Genomic DNA, 13,138 nt, shown 5'->3' with positions numbered 1-13,138 from the left:
GTATTGGCACCCCATCTTTTTTCTTTTCCACTGACATGAAATAACTATTTCCATTCCTTTACTTTCAGCCTATGTGTGTCTTTCAATCTGAAGTGAGTCTCTTGTAGGTAGCATACGAGGTGTGAGAATTAAGTTCATGAACTCATCCTAGAAAAAGCGCTACATACCTCATTGCTGAATATCACTATGGTCATCTTCGAAGTACTCCCCTTGGGAAGCTATACACTGATGCCAGCGCCTAATCCACCCTTCAGAGCAATTTTGGAACTCTTTTTCTAGAATTGCCATGAGAGCTGTCATCATATTACCCTTAATGTCCTGAATGTCATCAAAATGTCTTCTTTTCAATATTTCCTTTATCTTTGGATAAAGAAAGAAGTCAGTGGGGGCCAGATCAGGTGAGTAGGGAGGGTGTTCCAATACAGTTATTTGTTTACTGGCTAAAAACTCTCTCATAGACAGTGCCGTGTGAGCTGGTATATTGATACCATGATACATGAGCTCCTTCAGGACCATTTTTGTACACGCCTATCTAATGCCAAGATTTTCAGTTAAGATTTTCCTAACTGTTTCTCTATCAATGTTTACTTGTTCTGCTATGCTTCTCACAGTCAGCTGACGATTTTGATGCACAATTTGATGAATTTTTGCACTGTTTTTGTCAGTTCTGCTTGTTACTGGCCACCCTGACCTCTCTTCATCGGTGATGGATTCTCTCCTCTCAGAAAAACATTTGATCCATTTGTACACTGCCATTTTCTTCATGGCATTCTCCCCATCAACTTGGACTAACATGTCCCTGATTTCATTTCCACTCTTGCCAAGTTTAACAAGAAATTTAATGTTTGTTTGGTGCTCTAATGGTACACAAAAACCCACAACAACAATAATAAATGCCACTCAGCAAGACACCGCCACATGTCGACACAAACACAGCTGTGAGACACTGATATACCAAGGTTATGAAACCTTATTGAGCTGTTTGTATAGCGCTGCCAATGTAAGCGCATGGTGGCAAGTTCACGAACTTAATTGTCAGACCTCATATGTAAGGGTCTTGTTTTCATATCCATTCCACACCCTATGTCTTTTGAGTGGAGCATTTAATCCATTTACATTGGTAGTAATTGTTGATAGATATGTAGCTATTGTCATTTTATTATTCATAATTTTGATCGTTTTTCCATCTTAAAAACGTCCCTCTAGCATTCCTTGTAATACTGGTTTGGTGATGCTGAACTCCTTTAGCTCTTTCTTGTCTGGGAAGCTCTTTATCTGCCCTTCTATTTATAAATGGTAGCCTTACTGAGTTGAGTAGTCTTGGTTGTAGGTCCTTGCTTTTCATCACTTTGTATATTTCATGCCAATCCCTTCTGGCCATCAAAGTTTCTGTTGAGAAATCAGCTGACAGTCTTATGGGAGCTCTTTTGCAAGTAACTAGTTGCCCTTCTCTTGCTGCTTTTCGGATTATCTCTTTGTATTTAATCTTTGCCTTTTAATTATAATGTGTATTTGTGTGGGCCTGATTGGGTTTATTTTCTTTGGGACTCTGCACTTCCTGGACTTATATACCTATTTCCTTCACCAGGGTAGGAAAGTTTTCAGTCATTATTTCTTTAAATCGGTTCTCAATCCCTTGCTTTCACTCCTCTCCTTCTGGTACCCCTATGATGCAAATGTTGTTATGCTTGAAGATGTTTCAGAGGTCTCTTAAACTATCCTCTCTTTTTTTGGATTCTTTTTCCTTTTTTCTTTTCCAATTGGGTGTTTTCTGCTATCTTGTCTCCCAATCACTGATTTGATCCTCTCCTTCATCTAGTCTGCTAAAGATTCCTTCTGTGCATTCTTCATTTCAGTTATTGTATTCTTCACTTCAGACTGGTTCTTTTTTATGTTTTCTATGTCATTGTTTATGCTTGCTGTCTCTTTGTTGAAGTTTTCAATAAGTTCCTTGAGCATGCTTCTAACCATTGTTTTGAACTCTGTATATGGTAAGTTGCTTGCCTCCATTTCATTTAGTTGTTTTTCTGGAGTTTTTTTCCAGTTCTTTTATTTGGGGTATAGTTCTTTGTTTCTTCGTTTTGGCTGTCTCTCTGTGTTTGTTTCTATTTATTAGGTAAATCTGCTCTGTCTCCCAGTCTTGGCCAGTTGGCCTTATGTAGTAGGTGCCCTGACACAGTCTCCCTTGTCACCTGCTCTGGGTGCTCCAGGAGTGTCCCATGTGTGTGCCCTCCTGTTATAGTTGAGCTTTGATTGCTAGTGGCATGTCAGTGTGTGGGATCGATCTTCAGGTTGATTGGCTGTAGAGTTTAGCCATGTCCATAGCTTATGGGCTGCTGTGGGGGGAGAGGGGGCTTATCACAGTGAGTGGGATTTACCCCAGCTGGCTCTGGTGTCTGTGGAGACTTTCCCTTTTGTGTGCCACTTGTGGGGCTAATGGGTGGTGCTCTGCTGTGGTTGAAGCCAACCTCCAAATATGTTTGTTCTGGGGCCTCTTGGGAGGGACTCTGGTGCAGGTTAAGGTCATCCACTGCCTGTGACTGGCTGGGGACTACCTGATAGGAACTACAAAGTGATCCACGGTTTTTCACTGCCTGTACCAAACCTGGAGGTGTGTGGGGTTGGCCATGCTGTAAACCGAGGATGGCTGACACCAGTACTGAGACTAGGGTAGCTCCACAGAAAGCTAGGACTTCTCAAGACTTGTTGCCACCTGCCAGCTCCCTTAAGTTTCAGCCACTTATAAAGCCTTGTGTAGTATGCAAGTTGGGTGAGGCAGGGTCTCAGGGAGTCACTAGAATGGGAAGAGTTGTGTTCAGCACGTTAATGCATATTTTTGTTTGGTGCCAGGGCTGAGCCTGGAGTAACTCAGCAAAAGTCTCAGAGCACACAGAGGCCAGTCACCACCTACCTGGGGCCTGTGGATACAATAGTTTTCCAAGAAAAGGTGCAATGTGGGCAGGGTGGCTGCTTGCCAAGAAAATGCCTCTGGCATTGGGGGTGTTGGGTAGGGTGGGGTCTTAGAGTAGCTCACCAGAGCAATTCATATTCATATATGGCCATGGGCATGGGGGTGGGCTCAAAACAGGAAAAATGGTGCCTGCCTGCTGGCTGCATGGGAAGGGGACCCCACGCAGGGAAAATGGTGACTGTCCTCTAGCCCTTTCTTCACAGCCACACACCTCAGTCTGCCCCCTATAAGCCTGATACCCGCCGAGTCACCGTCCCTCCATCAATACCCAGGGTGAGTGCCTGTGAGCAAGTGAGTTTGTGTGCATACACTTTAGAGGCTGTCTGGATTTCCTGCCGTCTTCTCTCCCACCAGGATGGTTGGAATCCCCACTGTTTTTCACAGTCAGATGTTGTGGGGCTTCCTCTCCCCTGCGCAGGAACACTGGGCTGGGGAGACTAATGTGGGGCTGGGGTCCCTCGCTCTTCCAGGGGGAACCCCCAGGGCCAACATATCCCTATTTATTCTCAGTTGCTACATGGAGTTTTGGGGCCTGCCCATTTTGCATCTCTGTTCCTCCTACCATTCTCAATAAGGCTTCTTCTTTATATCCTTAGTTATGAAATTTCTGTTCAGCTAGACTTCAGATAGTTCTCCAGGTTAATTGTTCTATAATTTAGTTGTAATTTTTATGTATTCTCGGAAGGAAGCAAGCACAGTGTTTACCTACTCTGCTATCTTCCCAGGATTTTATTTTAAACCTCCTGATCCACTGTTTTTGTTTTTTAATTCTCGTATTTTGGTTTTCTTACAAAATCTACGCTATCATTATTATTATTATTATTTCAAGGTCTCTTGTTATAAGAGTTGTAAAAACCCAATCTGTTCACCATTCTGGGCAATACTCCAGTATCTGTGTTTAAAAGAAAACATTTGAAACCTGAGTGAAGACCATTTCTTTTTTCTGCTTAGGGTATAAATAGAGAAATATTTTTGTAAATATTAAATAATAACATCACAATTTTGATAATTTGTCAGCAAAACAAGAAAGTATATTAGCATAAGTGCCAATGATTTAAAAAAATTGATATAGAAATTTAGCTGATGATCTACAAACTGTGTACACATGTAAAAGCTATAGTATACAGTTCCATTTATCTGATTTTTTATTAGTTTCAGGTGCACAAAACAATGTAATAGTTAGACATTTATCGTTTATACCCCTCACACAGTGACAGCCCCCCTCCACCCATCCACTACGACAGGATTAAGAAACTGTGGTACATTTATACATTTATCTGATTGTTGACTTTCCTGGCTGGTGTCACTTTATCTGATTGGTTGGTTATACTACAGTGATTAATCTTTGTTAGGAGAACAGATGACACCAGCATCAAAAGGACCATATTAGAGAGATGACCTGAGACTGATGAGTCCATGTGCATTGACTGCTTTGCTGGTCATGAGGCAAGTAACATTTTGGGAGAATTTCATATAAAAGTCAGTCTTGTAAATGAAATGTGTGTTTTAAATCAGCTGTTTATTAATGAATCAGGAGTGAGTGGTACAGAGAAACTGTCTAAGAAACAGTAGTGTACTACCTGAAGATACAGATTGCCACTCATTCTCTATTCAAATGTGTATGGAGATTTGTTTCACTTCTCTCTATATTTTTTTCTGACACAGTTTTTCCCTCAAAAATGAATATCATAGACCACCTGATTTTATAAGAAATAACTGAAGATCATTGAGATCATAAATATGAATCCAAATGACACCATAAATGTGCAGAATGGAAAGTAGTTCATTACTTTGAAGGAAATAAATTTGCAAGTATATGTGCAAATTTTTGTTTGGTGCCAGGGCTGAGCCTGGAGTAACTCAGCAAAAGTCTCAGAGCACACAGAGGCCCATTTTATGATACTACCTAATAGTTATTATTGAGACATATCATATTTTTGCAAATCTGACAAGCCCATGAATGACCTCATATAATTTAGCTGTCTTTGTGTATTTTATAGTATTTTATTCTCAAGCCAATACAGATCTAGTTCTATTGCACATTAAAGCATGTCATTTTAAAAAAAAATTCCAATAAGATGTTGCTGAACACTTTGATTAATTTTAAATAGGCTAGCAATTGTGAATAACCTCATTTTAGATGTTCAAAATATAATTTATATCTAATTTAAACCCGATAGAAACTATAACCTGAATGATGCCATGCATTTTCTACTATTGGTATGTTTATATATCAAGGCATTTTCAATTATAATGAATACTTTTAAGGGGTGTGTGTGTGTGTGTGTGTGTGTGTGTGTGTGTGCGCGCGCACATGCACACATGTGCTGCATAAACTGGCATGATCTATTTTACAAGTTAAAATAAGTAAAAGTAAATGGCTGTTCTGGGTATTGTAGTAGGCAGAATTCTGAGATTCCTGGCCCCTGTTGTAATAAATACTTTCTCACATTTATTCAATCAAATACAAACTTAGGTGTTGTTCTGAAGGGATTTAGCAGTTGTAATTAAAGACCTTAATCAATTGACCTCAAGATATGAAGAATGCTAGTGTGGGCCTGACCTAATCAAGTGAGACTTTAAATCTGAGTTTAGAGGTGAGAGATGGATGAAGTCAGAGATTCAACAGTTAGAGTCAACATAAAAGAAATGTACATTGCAGACTTAAAGGTGGAAGCAACGAATGTGGTGGCTTATAGGAGCTGAGAGTAGCCTCGGTTGGCAGCCAGCTAGAAAACGGGGACCTCAATCATATAACCACTGAATTTTGCCAACACCTGCATGAGTTTGGAAGAGAATCCCAAGCCTCAAATAAGATTGTGGCCCCAGTGAACACCTTGATTTCAGCCTTCGTGAGACTGAGCAGAGGACCCAGCTACTTCATCCTCAGACTCCTCATCCAGAGAACCTATGAGCTAATAAATTTATGTTACTTTAAGCTGGTAAGTTTGTTAATTAGCTATATTGCAATAGAAAACTAATATATATACTTTTATCTTGTATCTTCATAACTTAACCCAGGTTCTCTCACAGAAGCACTGACTGTAATTACTTTTGGCTGTTGAGTAAAGGTCTTTAGTATTTGGAAACTGCTACATTTTTATTTTTCCCAATGCTCTTTTCCAGTCATACCTTCCACTGTAAGCTTTGAGTCATCCTCTTATCTGAGTATACTTTTCCCTGTATATTATACTTCTTTTCAATGGTTTCACTGTATCCTCTACTTAGAAGACCCTCCCATATTTCTTCAGTGTCTCCAATTTCCAACCTTAACCGTTATTAAAGGTTCAACTCTAATGCCACCTCTTTCCAAAAACTCATTGATCCACTGCAGCTTTGCAATCTGTTCCTTCTTTGTACACCCAGAGAAGTACCGTAAGCCTCTCATGTGTTTCTCATGTTCTTCATGGCTCCTCTTTGCAGAGACATTTGATCTTCCTTACCAATGAGGAAGCATCACTGTAGCACATCTATTGCCTTGTATATAGGAAATAATTTAGTATTAGATGAATGGATTGGTGGATGGATGCACAGATGGATAGACTGAGTTAGTGAATCCTGAGAGAGTTAGCCTTTACTATCTTAATAATTCATCCCCTCCACCTTCCCTAGCTGTTTTGTATGTGCTCTGCTTTCTTGGTTATTTAATTTTTCACCATCATCGTACTCCAGTCTTCACACTTTTCTCTTGCTGGCACAGACTGTCTCACAGCTTTTCTCTTTTTTACAGACATCCCTGAGTAATAAACCTGAAAACATATTGCATGAGAAATTACATTAACCTGGTAGTTTACTGTACTAATTTAGCCGGGAGTAATTATTTGGTGCATGGGAGATAACTGTATGCTTATGCAGTTGCTAACATAATTCTAAAAGGTCTTCCAGAAATATATATTTACCTCTCAGCCCCTCCCATATTTACTTATATATACAGTCATGTGCCTCTTAATGGCAGAGATATTCTCTGAGAAATATGTCAGAAGGTGATTTCATTGTTGCATGAATATCATAGAGTCTAATTACACAAACCTAGGTGGTATAGCCTACTACACACCTAGGCTATATGGTATACCGTCATTGCATATGTGGTCTGCCATTGATCAAAACATTGTGATGCAGAACTTGACAATATATTTATCTACATACAGAAAAACATGTGTCATCTGGGCTTGAAGAAACAGTTAGAATAATCTGTTTCAGGTGTCCTAATTTTGCTGGAAACATGGAAACAATTGGAAGTACATAAACTTGAATAATGCTGTAAGTAATTTGTCAAGACAATTATTGTTATTACCAACCCAGCAAGAGTAAGAGGATAATTTATATCAACCATCATTATAATGGATAGTTTTTGAGTAATTCAAATGAAAAAGCACTTGGTGTTTCTTATAATCGTGTGGTCATCATACACAACTGTTTATAGATTGCCAGTTGCTTCTAATACTAAATTATGGATCTCCAAGTAATTGATGATGTTTTAGTTAATTGTGTTGTGTGTTTTGTAAAGATAATCGTGCCTGTTGAATGACACGTATAGTGATGACTGCATATGAGGAGATGATTCTCTAAACAAAGCCACTTTAATTTATAATACGTCTTTTCAGTTTTCTCTTGGTGGATACTGTGCTCTTCCTTAGCTTCCTTTCATCGTCACTGCCCACCCTCAGCTTATCTTTCTATTATATACCTGGATATCAATATAAAGATGATGAGAAGGAGGACTAAAGCCTCCAGTTATTGAGCAGTTACTATGTGTGATCTAAATATATGTATGTGTGTGTGTGCATGTGTATACAAACACATATAGATATTTATTTAGTCCCCTAACACCCCCAAAAAAGATAGGAATTCAATAAATATTTTAAAATTAATAAATAGTACAGCTGATAAAATCATAGAAAACATCAATAGGAGGAAAATGGGAAACAAATAGAGGCGGAGAACCATCAAGAAAAGTTTTTAAAATCTGAAGCTCTGAAAGATGTAACCACCTCAGCTTTGAAGCAGAGCTGTAAGTCAAAACCAACTCTGGCTGGCTCTGCAATGTGTTCACTCGTGATATTAGATCAGTTGCTTCTTCCACGGAAAAGCCAGTGACACATCTTCCTTTTCATTTCATCAAATTCTTCTTAATGATTACTTCTTTTCCTTAATGTCTATTTCTCCTCCAATTGATGTTTTCTATGGTAAGTTCATCTGTACTATCCACCAATTTAAAATACTTATTGAATGCAGACTTTGTGCCAGGCAAAGAACATATATCATTGAACAAAATGACACAGCCCCTACCCTCATGGAGCTTATAATCTAGTAGGAGAAGATAGACAATAAATAAAACATATGAGGTCTGGCAATTAAGTTCACAAACTAATCCTAGAGAAAGTGCTACATACCTCATTGCTGAAAATCACTACGGTCACCTTCTAAGTACTCCCCTTGGGAAGCTATGTGCCAATACCAGTGCCTAGTCCACCCTTCAAAGCAATTTTGGAACTCTTTTTCTGGAATGGCCATCAGAGCTGTCGTCGTATTACCCTTGATGTCCTGAATGTCATCAGCATGTCTTCCTTTCAATATTTCCTTCCTCTTCGGGTAAAGAAAGAAGTCATTGGGGGCCAGATCAGGTGAGTAGGGAGGGTGTTCCAATACAGTTATTTGTTTACTGGCTAAAAACTCCCTCACAGACAGTGCGGTGTGAGTTGGTGCATTGTCGTGAATTGTTGGCGAAAAGTTCAGGTCGTCTAACTTTTTCACGCAGCCTTTTCAGCATGTCCAAATAGTAAACTTGGTGAACTGTTTGTCCAGTTGGTACAAATTCATGATATCTGATATCAAAAAAAGGTTAGCAAGTTCGTTGCAATAAGTTCGCGAACTTAATTGTCTGATCTCATATACTCTACCAGGACAATAAAGAGAAATAAAATAAAGGAGAGACATGGAGCGAGGGCTTTGGTCAAAGAAGTCCTCACTGGTAACATGAGACGAATCAGCAGCCACCCAAAAGACATTGTAGTTGACATAAGCCCTTTCCAGGTAGACGGAATTTGTGCAGACCTCTAGTCACAGAAGACTGAATGGCTAAAGCCCTGAGGCAATGTCCAGCAGTCAGAGTAGTAGATACATGTGTGTTTTGATTTCACTTCCAGGTCCACACATGTCTAATATATAGTTCTCACTAAGTATTTTTGACTTACCAAGTGACAATGTGCTCAAGACAGCAAAATTAGTTCCAGATCTTACCACCAGGGGTTGATCTGGCACCTGGTATTCAGCTAGAAGGTGTTGATTTTGATTCATGAACTGAGTTAGAAGCATCAGTCCTTAACTAAGTGGACTTGGCATGGAGCAGCAGAGAGTGGCGTGGATTCCTTGGGCTTCGTTTGTCTTACCGGCCTGATCTCTTTTGGTGCAGGCAGGAGATAAGCCTCATTCATCCAGCAGCCACACACCCATCTGTTCAGAAAGAGGGTAAGCATTTTGAGGTAGATTATTTTTTTCTGTATGCTTTCTGAAAAGGCATAGCTGAATGTAAATCCACAAGAGCTTTTACATTCATAGGCAATATTTATGAATGTGTTTTAGCATAAAATGTCATTGTTACACTTTTGAGTATGTACTCTTTTGTGACTATAACTTTTACCAGTTGTTTAGGTTTTATTAGTAATCACCTTAACTGTTAATCGGTTTAATTTCTCTTGCCGATGTGGTTTTTTTGTTTTGTTTTTGTTTTGAGACTTCAGATTTTATTTTATTTTTTAAAAATTATTTTCATTTGGGGGCGACTAGGTGGCTCAGTTGGTTAGAGCGTGAGCTCGGAACAATAGGGTTGCTGGTTCGATTCCGACATGGGCCAGTGAGCTGCACCCTCCACAACCAGATTGAAGACAACAAGCTACTGCTGAGCTGCCGGAGGGGCGGCCGGATGGCTCAGTTGGTTAGAGTGTGAGCTCTTAACAACAAGGTTGCCGGTTCAATTCCCGCATGGGATGGTGGGCTGCGCCCCCTGCAACTAAAGATTGAAAACGGATACTGGACTTGGAACTGAGCTGCGCCCTCACAACTAAATTGAAGGACAATGACTTGGAGCTGATGGGCCCTGGAGAAACACTGTTCCCCAATATTCCCCAATAAATTAAAAAAAAAAAAAAGATTAAAAAAATTTATTTTCATTTTTTAATTATAGTTGTGTGGTCTTAGTGGAATCTTGGTTTTGTCAGGATTAAACGGCGTGGTCTGTACAAATACCACAACCTCACTTACCTTCAATAAGTTTATGAGCTGATCTCATGTCAGTGAATGTGGTTTGGGTTAACCAGGAGTTCCTTTCCCTGGTTTCTCATTTGTTTCTAATATGAGTAGTAAGGAAAGTGTGTACCATTATAGCACTTTCAATTTATACAATATCAGCAAGCAAGGGGTTTAAGTAATATTATAATTCAAACATGGCTTACATTGTTTCTAAGACCTGTTTATCTTCTGTGCCAGATATTGTACCTTTTAGTACATTGATAAACAAATGAAAAAAATTGTCTCAGTTGTTTGCTCTGCATTTCATTCTTCCCAGACATGCCCTGTATTTTTTAAAAAAAAATTTTTAAACTTTTTATTTTATTTTAAGTGTATTTTTCCAGCACCCATCAGCTCCAAGTCAAGTAGTTGTTTCAACCTAGTCGTGGAGGGTGCAGCTCACACTAGACCATGCGGGGATCAAACCGGCAATCCTAGAGTTATGAGCATCATGCTCTAACCAACTGAGCCACCCGGCCGCCCCATGCCCTGTACTTTTGAAACATTTTTATCCACAGAATGGTAGAGAGGTGAGTAAAGTAATGTATTACAAAAACTGGGATGGTTATAAGGTCTCACATTTTTGGTTTGACTTTGTTTCCTCATGATATCATTGAACTTGTACCTTTATCCTCCACATTTATTATATATGGAGATTATCTCTCGAAGTTAGATTAGATTCAGGTTTAAGAGTTTTGGTAAGAATGTTTCATAGATAGTACTGTGGTCCTCGTATCGCCTCATAACAGGTGTCACACAATGATTCGTTGTCCCATTTTTATTAAAGACCCACTGATAAGTGGGTTTTAGTAGCATAGCCTGAGCTCGAAACTGTGAAATTCCCTCAAATTGCCATATAATAGTGTTAGCATTGTCTTCTGAATCAATTATGTCATTTAGGATTGCCAAATCATGGTTTTCTAGTTTTATTGTTCCTTCCATATTTATTAGTCATAATTGTTCTGTAAAGAACACCTTACCTTCATCAATGAAGATGATTTAGTTACTTTGAAATATAGCTCATAGTAAAGGCGGACAAATATTGAGCTCTTTCCTTTTAATTGACAAATTTCAGAATAAGGGTTTGGTAACCTAGAATCTCTAATGGTTTCCAATGAGGGTTTTATATTAAATGTGGTGTACATTTAAACAAAATAACAAGCATTACAAAAATCCAGTTGGCTTTTTTTCTAGAAAAATTACATTGTTGATAAGTTCTGTAAATGAGAGTCATTGATCACATACCCAGTAAAACAGTCAGAATGTTGCAACTGGCAATCTCTTCCTCTTTTTAGGGAACATCAGGAATGTACCATGTCTCCACAGGCCCTCAGTCTCATCTAAATGTACTGTGAAGACTGAGTCATATGTGGTACTTTTCCCAAGGGGGCCCTTTTAGGGCTGTAGTGGGAATCTGAGGTCTGGGTTAGATAAACGTTGGCTCAAGCATCGACTCATTATTTCTGGGTCTCTTATGTCACCATACTGCTAGTGAAAAAAGTCTCTCTTCAATGAAAAGTAATAAAGAACTGACAGTCCTCTCTCTGGGTATTAAAAACAACTCATTCTGGGAATGAAACCAGTATTTGTTGACTACCTTAACAAATCATGTTATTCAAAAATATTTATCGACTAGTTATGTGAAAATCATTCTGTTAGTTGCAGTGGCAGGGGGAGGTTAAATAACAAGTTATATACAGAGGGTGCCAAAAAAATGTGTATACATTTTAAGAAAGGAAAAACACTGTATTAAAATTGTAATACTCAATATATACCGATAACAAAAGATGAGTACAAGTCATGTGTATACATTTTTTTGGCACCCCCAGTATTTTCCCTTACTAAAAGGATATTTTTTTCTGCAGGGTGTGCTTTTGGTTAGATAGACATAGATAGATAGATAGATAGATAGATAGATAATGTTCGTACATATATAGATAGATTAGATACATAGACAGATACACTCTCACACACATATAAAATTAATAATATAAGGTACAAAATAATACATGTTGTGGAGGAGGTGCCATTTATTATAGTAATTGAAAACTAAAAAAATTTTTTTCCCTTCCTTCACTGTCTTTATAAAGAAAGCTTCATGAAGGAAGCTTCATGAAAGCTTTATAAAGAAAGCTTCATACATACATACATGTATGTATGTATATATATGTATATATGTGTGTATATATATACATATATGTGTGTGTGTGTGTGTGTGTATATATATATATATATATATATATATATTATATACATGTATAGTTTTATAGTAGTGCGGGCCCTTAGTATCTTCCTTTGCTCTAAGTGGTTTGAAGCAAACTTAATAACAAACCTGTATTTTATCTATTAAAACACTGGAGTAAAAGCAGGTCGTCCAAATTCTGTTTCTTTTTTTTTTTCAATATCCTCCAGTATTTGCAAGTTGCCTTATGTGTGTTTCCTCTTTAGCACCTCTTTGTTTTAGAAGGAAATATAATTTCATTTCATCTACATGAACAACCAATATCAATGCCTGATATCCTGTGGGTCTCTTGTAAGACTAGTGTTTTTAACCGCAATTGAATTTTGAGTAGTTTTCCTCATAAATTGTGAAAATGTTTAGTTATTTTATCATCGTGAGGCAGTTATTGACTATTCCTGCTGTTTTTTAAAGAATTAGTTCTCCGATCCACAGAGCTTCCAAAGGCAGCAGGGATGTATTTTCTCAACAGTCTGCCTGAGGCCACAGCTAGCAGTGAATGTGTGGTGGCATACATTTCAAGGTTTGGCAAATAGCAGATTGGGGTAGGAGGACATGCCATATACAAGCGATATGCCCCCTGCACTCTGATAGCCCACATCGTGGCTCATCTTTTTTTTTTTTCTTCATAAATGAGAAGG

Source organism: Rhinolophus ferrumequinum, chromosome X (genome assembly GCF_004115265.2).
Source record: "Rhinolophus ferrumequinum isolate MPI-CBG mRhiFer1 chromosome X, mRhiFer1_v1.p, whole genome shotgun sequence".
Lineage (NCBI taxonomy): Eukaryota > Metazoa > Chordata > Mammalia > Chiroptera > Rhinolophidae > Rhinolophus > Rhinolophus ferrumequinum.
The sequence above is the reverse complement of the archived record's forward strand: the minus strand, read 5'-3'. Positions refer to the sequence as shown.